Genomic DNA, 9580 nt, shown 5'->3' with positions numbered 1-9580 from the left:
ATTTTTTATCAGCTTCCCAAAACACTCCTTAATATATTTTTAACGTTGTTAAAGGCATCAACTTTCTTAGCAACAATATTCACGTGGCACGATTTGACTAGTAAATTTTCAAACCTTAGCCGAAGGTAACTCGGCATATATAAATATCAAACTAAAATCAACATAATTTTTTTTTCTTTTTTTTTTTTCCCTCTGATCAATTGGGTTAACTCATGGTATGACATTACGGGTCGTTTAAATAATTGTGAATTTCAAATTAAAAACAATAATAGTAACCCAGAATTTGATTCACAAATATGATTAAGCATGTTGCAAAAATAAAAGAATGCCATAATATGAAGTTGATGGTTCACAGCTGCATAATGAATATTCAGTACAATATTTGGATTGAATTACTATTAGTCTGGGTTCATACTCTCATAATTCAAATCATTTATATTTAAAAATATATATATATATATATATATTTAATTGATTGAATAATTATAATCATATAATTTTATTACATTTATTTTCAAAAGTTGAATAGTGTGATTGTGAAAATAAATTGTTAATTTTTTCAAAGACAATTATAATGAAATTATATAATTACAAATTATTATTTTTTTCATGAATAATTTATGCATAGAGGACTACAAATAAAAGGTTCACATGAAATTAGACTCATGGTAGACTAGACTGCAATTGTCTTTGTATTTTATTATTTTTAAAAAAAATTGAGTTTTAAGTTGATTTTGAATGTTCAAAGTAGGTCTTTGAACTGGAAACTTCATTCAGATATGAAAATAAATAAATAAATAACTGGAAACCTCTTTTGAAAATTACATATGAAAAAAAATAAATAAATAAAAAGAAAACTGGAAACCTCTTTTGAAAATTACAATGCTTGAATGATTGGAGATGAACTGTAGTAATACGAACATTTTCAATTGTTGCAGCTCATTGGCAACTGCAGTAGATGCCCAGCAATAGTCACTTTCTTTTCTTTTCTTCTTATTTATTCTTCTTCTTTTTCTTTTTTCTTTTTTCATTTTTTCTTACAAAACCAACAATAACCACCACCAGTTGAATTATAATGTGTAGAGTTTTTTTCTTTTTCTTCTTCCCTCCGCCATGCCTTTTTTGAAGTTCAATCCTGGCAAACGAACTAACTGCCATTCTTGCTCCTGTTGTCAGTAATGCTATTGTTGGCTTTTTGGTTTTTCGAAGGGTATTTTTGTAAATGTGAGCGTGCCAGCAAGGATCAATCAGTCCTTACAGAAATTGTGATTGCCAACCAATTACCAGACGATTGTGTTTTAGTTCTTTCAGCCTCAATGAAGAGGACTTTTACTGGTGGCTTGACTTAAGAGAAATTAAGAGAAATAACAATTAATATGAAGAATAATGGAAGTATTTCATAAAAAAAATGAAAAACTTACAATAGTTCAAACTCAGCCTCGAAGAGGTTTACAGCAACAGTCCACTTGAATCTACTTGAGACTACTCCTATGAATTGAAGTGCAGTGCAGATATGTAAAGTGCAGGTATTGAAAGTACAGGAATGTAAAACTGGAAAGTAAAATATGAAATAAAGACTGGTGTGTATGATCTGAGTTCCGTCCTCTCTCTTCCTGGGGGTCTCTCTGCTATTTATACTTGTCAAAGATGACCTTCGAACTGCTCTTCGAACCGTCGAACTGCTCCTACATGATCGCTGATCATGTTGCCTTAGAAGTAGCTCCATTATGCCACCACTTGCAGTTAGGCTTCCCTCCTGTATTTGAATTTGAATATGAGTAACCGTTGAAGCCACGTCACCTTGCGTTTCTTTACTGATCCAATGTTGCTCAGACCATGTGAGAACCAATTATCATCACCACGTGTACGATCAGGATTGGAGACTTAAATTATTTTCCAATAATACCCTTGTTCTGCCACGTGTCGGATTGTAACTGGCTTTTACAAAATATATAGCTAACAGCTATGACCGCAAAAAACATGTAAAGAAAAGTGAACCAAAGAATCAATGATATGTTGTCGTAAAAAAAAATAAAATTATGATATCAAAACACTTTACTCTCGTGCATGAATGATGCTCAAACACCTATCAAAACATCGATTACTTGGTTTCCATAATGAAAATAGCAGATCTATATGTTTTCAACTAGCAGCAATGGTTGAATTCAAAATTCTCATATAAACTCTTTCAATCAGATTAGGAAGAACCTGCGAGTAAGTTATAACCCTAATTGTTTTTTGGCATGACAAGTTTAAAGAGGGCGACATTGGTCAAATACAACAATGACACAGCTTTTGGAAGGGAAAGTTTTAGAGCATACTTCACAGCGATGGGATAGTGAATACACAGGGGATACAGGCAAAATAATAATTTGCATCATGGAAACAATGCTCTATATGTTTGCTAACCCTCTCTGGCTTCTATCAAACAAATGTGGCAAAGGAAGACTAAAAACGCTTTACACCAAACACAACACAAAAAGATGAAGAAACAAAACAAGACTAGAGAAGATCCAACTAACCAACAACTGATAAACAATTTCAAGTTTCCTATCCTTTTCCACTGATTCTTGCTATCAGAGACAGAAAGATTCGTAATTCTACACCAAATTCCTGTCAAAATGGTTACTATCATTCCATCAGACATTAAGCCAGAAAGAAACCACTAGAAACAAAGTTATACAACAAAACCTAGTTTATTTATAGTTCTAATGGTAGAGTACACTTATATGCTTGAAATACTAATTCAAGGCAAAGGCTGGTTTCAGGGCCAAACTTTACTGCATTCCTAATCCAGAGCAGATGAACTAGCTTATAGAATTTGGATTTACGATTTGTAACCATTCCACATTTGTTTGAAAGAAAAATCTCAACCATCCAATATACAATGCCAATAACTCAAGACCCACCAAGTGGTTGTGAATTCATGGATAGATTGAGATAATTAAGGATAAACATGTCTATTATATTTGCAAAAAATTCTGGCTCCACCTATGTCCACTGTCTCCACCACTTTATGATAACACCTATTAGGTTATGTATGAAACCTCTTTTCACCAAATTATCAATAGTAAGAATGGTGTCCAAACTGGATTTCTAAAAAATAATAATAAAATGTTACTTTCGTTATAATTCTCGACTTCCAAAAGATCTTCAATGGGAAACAGTTCCTCGTCCCACCAATAATCAAGGAATCATAGGATTTGAACAAGAAAATCCAATTTCCATGCTTCCGCCTCTTCCTATCTATCCCCTATGTTTGATGGAACATCAGATCTCATAAAGGAGCTCAGAAAGCTCAAAAAACTCAACAAGGCCTCCACACCCACCTCATATGGCTCTCAATGTACCTTAGATGTCCATCCTCCTTGGTCCACTCCAAACTTGCAATCAATCACCCTTCTGGCTTTTCCCATAATTGGTGCTCCTCCTTAACTTAATATTATTACTATATTTTATTTATTTATTTTATGATAAGCAACAAAGACGACTCCACATATATCTCCATAGGCACTTCCCCAATAGTGTTTGATTGAACTGATAAAAATGGCGAAGGCCCAAACCACCATCTTCAATAGGAGTACACACTCCAATCTGCAAGATGGAATTTGAACTCCTCTAAGCCTCACACAAAAAATTCTTGATAAGAGTAATTTTATCTCCCTTAGATAAATATTGTCGCTTCCACCCTACAAGCCACTCTCAAGATGTTATATAACCTCATCCCAAATAGCTATAAACCTTGTAAGTTGAAGGAAGACCCAAATTTGTATTTGTTGAGAGGGATCCCACTCTCAATCTCAAGAATTTGGCCAGTCCTTGAACATTTTGAATCTCTCCCACTAGAATGAGCTTGCAGTTCCCAGTGCCGACGTTCATCCCAAACACTACCTAAAAAATACATCAAATCACACTATAGACATGTCAATTGTTCTTCTTCTACAAAAGAAGATGATAGATCTCCTCCACTTCCCTTCCTCTTCCCTTTACCTAAAAGTCAGCCCTAGTGCAAGAGGCTCCAGCCCAAGGTTCTGAAAAGCGGTTGCGGTCGCCGTAACGGTGGCGGTGACGGGGTTGCGGTTGCGGGGTGTAAAGGCCGTAGTGTAATGGTTGCGGTAATCGGAACCGTGAATTTTTTTATTTTTCGCACAATTTGAAAAAAAAATTTCGATACGCATATTTTTTTTTCCATTATCATATTTATTGAATTAAAAATAAATATTGATAAATTTTTATAAATTTTTAAGCATGATCCAATATATTTCATATTTTTAAATCACTATAAACTGAGTTTTTTACATTTTATTTTAATAATTAATGACTTTATATTATACAAAAAATCAATTACTAACTATTATATATAAGATAAACAATGACAAAAGTAAGAGAATAAATAAGAGCCTAGGCAAGATGTTTGAAATCCTAAAGAAGCACAAGTTGCGCCTTAATGCGTCCAAGTGTGCATTCGGAGTAGGATCTGGCAAATTCCTGGGCTTCCTTGTGACCAACCGAGGTATAGAAGCAGATCCCTCTCAGATCAAAGCAATCTAAGATTTGGAGAGACCAAACTCAGTCAAAGAAGTGCAGCATCTCACCGGCATGGCGGCTGCGCTCAATCGGTTCATAAGCCGGTCATCAGATAGACTACGACCATTCTTTCAAGCTTTAAAGGCCAAGTTTGAGTGGGATGAAGAATGCGACCAAGCTCTGGAAAGTTTGAAAGAATATATGTCTTCCCCACCAGTGCTTGTTACCCCAGTACCTGGTGAAGAACTCTTCTTGTACCTTGCAGTCTCTCAGCACGCAGTTAGCGCAGTGTTGGTTCGTGCAGAAGGAATCCAACACCTGCCCATCTTTTATGTCAGCAAGACATTGTTGGGAGCCGAAACAAGGTACTTGCCCTTGGAAAAATTAGCATTGGCTTTAATGATGGCCTCCAGGAAACTGGCACACTACTTTCATGCCCACACCATAGTCGTCCTCACAGCTTTTCCACTAAAAGCTTTGTTTGAGAGGGCGAACTTTTCTGGGCGAATCTTGAAGTGGGCAGTAGAGTTAGGACAATACGACATCAAGTTCCAACCCAGAATCGCAGTAAAGGCCCAATCTTTGGCAGACTTCGTCGCAGAGTTTATTCCTAGTAGTCATCATATCTGCCCAGTCGACCTAACTAACACAACCGAACTAGGGATGGAAGTTGACGCCGGAATAGCGCAACCCCTAGCAAAAAACACACGGTCAAACTCCAAGGCAGACCAAACTAAAAACAGCAAGGCAGAAACAGACCAAGACTCACCAACAATCCAATCAGATGGCGAGGGGCAGACAGCAAGCATGGACCTTGAAGAAAACACCATTCTTGACCCCACGACATCATCTGACCCCTCCACTTGTTGGAAGTTGTTCGTTGGAGAGATGTGGAAGCTCTTTGTGGATGGAGCATCCAACCGACATGGTGCAGGACTTGGCATAGTCCTCATCTCACCAGACGGCCTGGTTGTAGAGCAAGCAATCAACCTTGGCTTCCCAGCATCAAACAACGAAGCGGAGTATGAAGCGCTTCTCGCAGGACTCAAATCAGCATACTACATGAAGGCCACCGAACTAATGGTATATAGCGACTCACAACTGGTGGTAAATGTAATAACCCTTACCACTGCCTACCGATAACCACCGATTACTGTTAAACTGAACTGATTATGACTGAGAATCGAACTGAATGAAATACTGAACTGACTGACTGAAATTGAAACTGAATTAGCCAAGTATATCTATTGTGTTGCATATTCTATCTGTTTGATCGATTAATTATCTGTTCATGTCTTTGTGTTTAAACCGCTAATTGAAGGCCTTATCGGCGGCCGAATTAGAAACCGATTGGTGTTTTATGATCGTCATAATTAATGTGATTTTATGGTATAATTATTTGAAAACTGATTAGGTATGATTAAATTAGATTAAATATTGATAAAATACAGAGTTGGCCTTATTACAACCTTGCCCTTGAGTGGGCCACTACCTATACACTTTGGAGTTCATTATACTTGAGCCAAACACGTTTTCCTCAGCCTTCTTCCTTGCCTTGCCGACTAGAGAGAGACTAGAGGAGAGAATTGAGTTCATTTTGTTGAATTGGCTTGAATTGCTTGGTGACTTGCTTACTAATTGAAGTGTGGATTGCTAAATTGAACCTCTAGACTTGCATTCAAGGAACTTAGGTATGAATTTCACCTTCTCATTCTTGTGTTTGAACTAATTCTTGCATGGTCCATGTTAAATTGTAGAGCTAAGTCATGTTTTAGTTCATACATGTTGATATAGAGCTTAATTCATGCTTGCATGTGTTCTTGGTTGAATTTGGAGTTGAGTTCATGGCAAAATGGTGCATGCATGTCCATAATTTTGTAATGGTCCATGTTTTCAACTTGTTTTTGGATCAATTGGCTCCTTAGAGCATCAAATTGGAGCTTCAAAATGATTTGAATTCATGCATGTTTGCATGTTCACCTTGTGCTTGAAAAATGGTTTAAATTGAGTTTGAATTAAACACCCTTGGGCTTTGATTTCTTAAAATTGAGCTTTGAAACATGTTATTCTATGTGTTTATAAATGTTTTCCAGAAAATGGGCCCAAGAGGATTGGTTTTGATGCATTTGAGTGTGAGTTTGAGCTTGGAGGTGCAATCTGGAACTCCCAGATTTTGCACTTACGCTCGAGCGGGGGAAAGTGGCGCTCGAGCGTAGAATCTGAGCATCCAGCATCTCTCTGCACTGTTTTACAGTCCGCTCGAGCGGAGGATTGGGAGCTCGAGCGGAGTCATGTCTCAAGCTTGAGCGGGCGTTGAGCGGAGATTTCACCTATCCAGTACTTTTACAGTACGCTCGAGCGGGAAAGTTTACGCTCGAGTGTGTACCTTTGTTGCATGACCGCTCGAGCGGGGAAACCTGCGCTCGAGCGGGACTCTGTTTTTCTGAAAATGCTTTTAAATGTGCATCTTTGCATCCTCATCCCATTCTAGGCATTCTTAGGCCTAGTTTAAGGCATCTTGTTGAGGATATAGATGTAGAACACACCGAGGCATTAGGGATTAAGTTATTATCTTTCCCAACTGTGTAGCTTAGTGTGTTCAATCTGTTAACTGTGTAGGGTTGGCGACTGGGGAGACACGCTCTAGCATACTGTAGCCCAAACTCTGTGAGTAACGATTGTGTAAAGATATGTTCACAAATGAATATCTTCTGAATAACTGAACTGTACTGTTTTCTGAACCGATTACTGTTAACTGAATGAATGTATGTCCTATATTCTGAACTGTATTGTGGCATCCTTAGCACCTACTGTTTACTGTTACTGCGACAGAATTCTCTGTCGGTTCCCTCGTTGGAACCACTACTATTTACTGACTGATGGCCATCATTACTGTTCGGTCTTTAAGACCTATTGTTTACTGCTATGCTAATGGATGTACCACATATGACTGAATAACTGTTCTCACTGAAAGACTGAAGTATTGTTCAATGAACTGTTTTCATTACTGTAAGGACATTCATTCTTAACCTCTTTACGCATTATGTTATTCACTGGGCTTTAGCTCACTGCTCATATATATATGTAGGTGTACATGCACCAGACCGCGGCTAGGAGCGTCGGGGTTGCTCCAGTTTTGTCAAGCCAGCCTATGTGCCTCACTGCGAGGTTCCGAGCCTATTGTGTTAAGGCTTAGGGGCGTTTTACGAATCCCCCTTCTGCACCGTCCTACTGTTCTGTATAGACTGAATGTTTTCTGTACTGTTATGTAGGGTTGAGTCCCTAGTTTGAATGATTGTAAATATTGTGTATACTGTTCTGTACTGTTTATGTATAAATGCATGAAAAATCTTTTTGGCATACAGACTGTCACAGCTCAATGGACATTATTTATTTACTGTATTGGCTTCCGCTAGGCCCTGTACTCTGTTTTACTGCATTACTGTTCTGCAGGCCTTCGGTAATCTCGGATTACTGGCCGGTTACGGTGCTAAACCCCTAGGGCCGGGTTTGGGTCGTGACAGAATGGTATCAGAGCGATACTTACCACGAGTTATACCGCACACACGTGTCCAAATGAGTTATAGGGTGTCCTAGGAAAGTAATTAGGGCATCTCATGAGCATGAAAGGTGTGTGGTTATGTTATGACTGAGTTATGACTGAATACATGCTAACGTGTTAAACTGTTAAACAAATGACTGCTTATGTTTAAAACTGTTATAACTGCTTATAGTGAAATGGACAATACAAATGAACCTGAATCCTCATCTACCGAGGCAAGAATGGAAAGAATGGAAAGAATGATGGAACTGATAACTGCTAGACTTGAACAACAGAACCAACAGCCCCCACCTCCTCCTCCTCCTCCGGTACAGCCGGAACCTAATGCGAATGTGAATGATGGGGATATTATTGCTCTGACCCAGAAGTTCAGCAAAATGAAACCGCCATCTTTCCAGGGAGGCCTTGAACCGTTAAAGGCTGAAGCTTGGGTACTTGAAACAGAAAAATTATTTGAAGTGTTTCCGTGCTCAGAAGCGAATAAAGTATTGTTAGCTACCTTCACCCTTCAAGAAGAAGCTAGAAGGTGGTGGATGTTGATCCGCGATACAAATACAGTTATGACTTGGGCTCAGTTCAAGGAGTCCTTCTTTGAAAAGTACTTCCCACAGTGTGTCAGGGATAGGAAAGTAACTGAGTTTGAACAACTGAAACAGGGCACCACGTCAGTTGCCGAATATGAAACAAAATTTACTGAACTTGCCAGATATGCACCACATATGGTGGACACTGAGTATAAGAAGGCCAGAAAATTTGAAGGCGGCCTTAATGTTGCAATTCTTGACCGAATAAATGTCTTGAAACTACCGACTTTTGTGGGTGTCCTCGACCGGGCATTGATGGCCGAGTCGAACATTGCAGCAGTGAAACAATCTGAAACACCAACAACTGAATGGCATGGTAAAAGGCAGGGTTTCAAATTCAAGAAAGGCAAGCATAACCCGGCCAACAAGAAACAGAATACGGGGTCGACAACTAGCTCCAGTCAAGGGAGTGGGTTCATACCACCCTGTTCTGAGTGTGGCAAGAAGCACAAAGGGGTCTGCTACAAAATATCTGGAGCCTGTTACAGATGTGGCAAGGTGGGTCACATGGTTAAAGACTGCCCCTCTGCCCCACAAGCCAGTAGTAAAGCTGCACCAAGCGTGGCGGCATCAACTGTAGCACCAAAGCCTAACCCCAAAGCTACCGGGAAAGAGCCCATGAGGCAGGGCCGAGTGTTCGCCCTAGTACCGGGAGACGTGCAAAATACTGAAACCGTTGTGTCAGGTATCCTCTCTATTTGTGCACAAAATGCATATGTATTGATTAATTCGGGGTCTACACATTCTTACGTATCACATGCTTTCTCACGAAAATTGAATAGACCCTTAGAACCCATGAACTATCTGCTAGCCGTATCATCACCTGCAGGGGGATCCATGATATGTGCTTATATGTACCCTGCATGTGAAATTATTGTTGGGGATATGCATCTGTTTATTGATTTAC

This window comes from Camellia sinensis, chromosome 2 (assembly GCF_055761805.1).
Source record: "Camellia sinensis isolate YWXY chromosome 2, ASM5576180v1, whole genome shotgun sequence".
NCBI lineage: Eukaryota > Viridiplantae > Streptophyta > Magnoliopsida > Ericales > Theaceae > Camellia > Camellia sinensis.
This window is presented reverse-complemented; position numbering follows the sequence as displayed.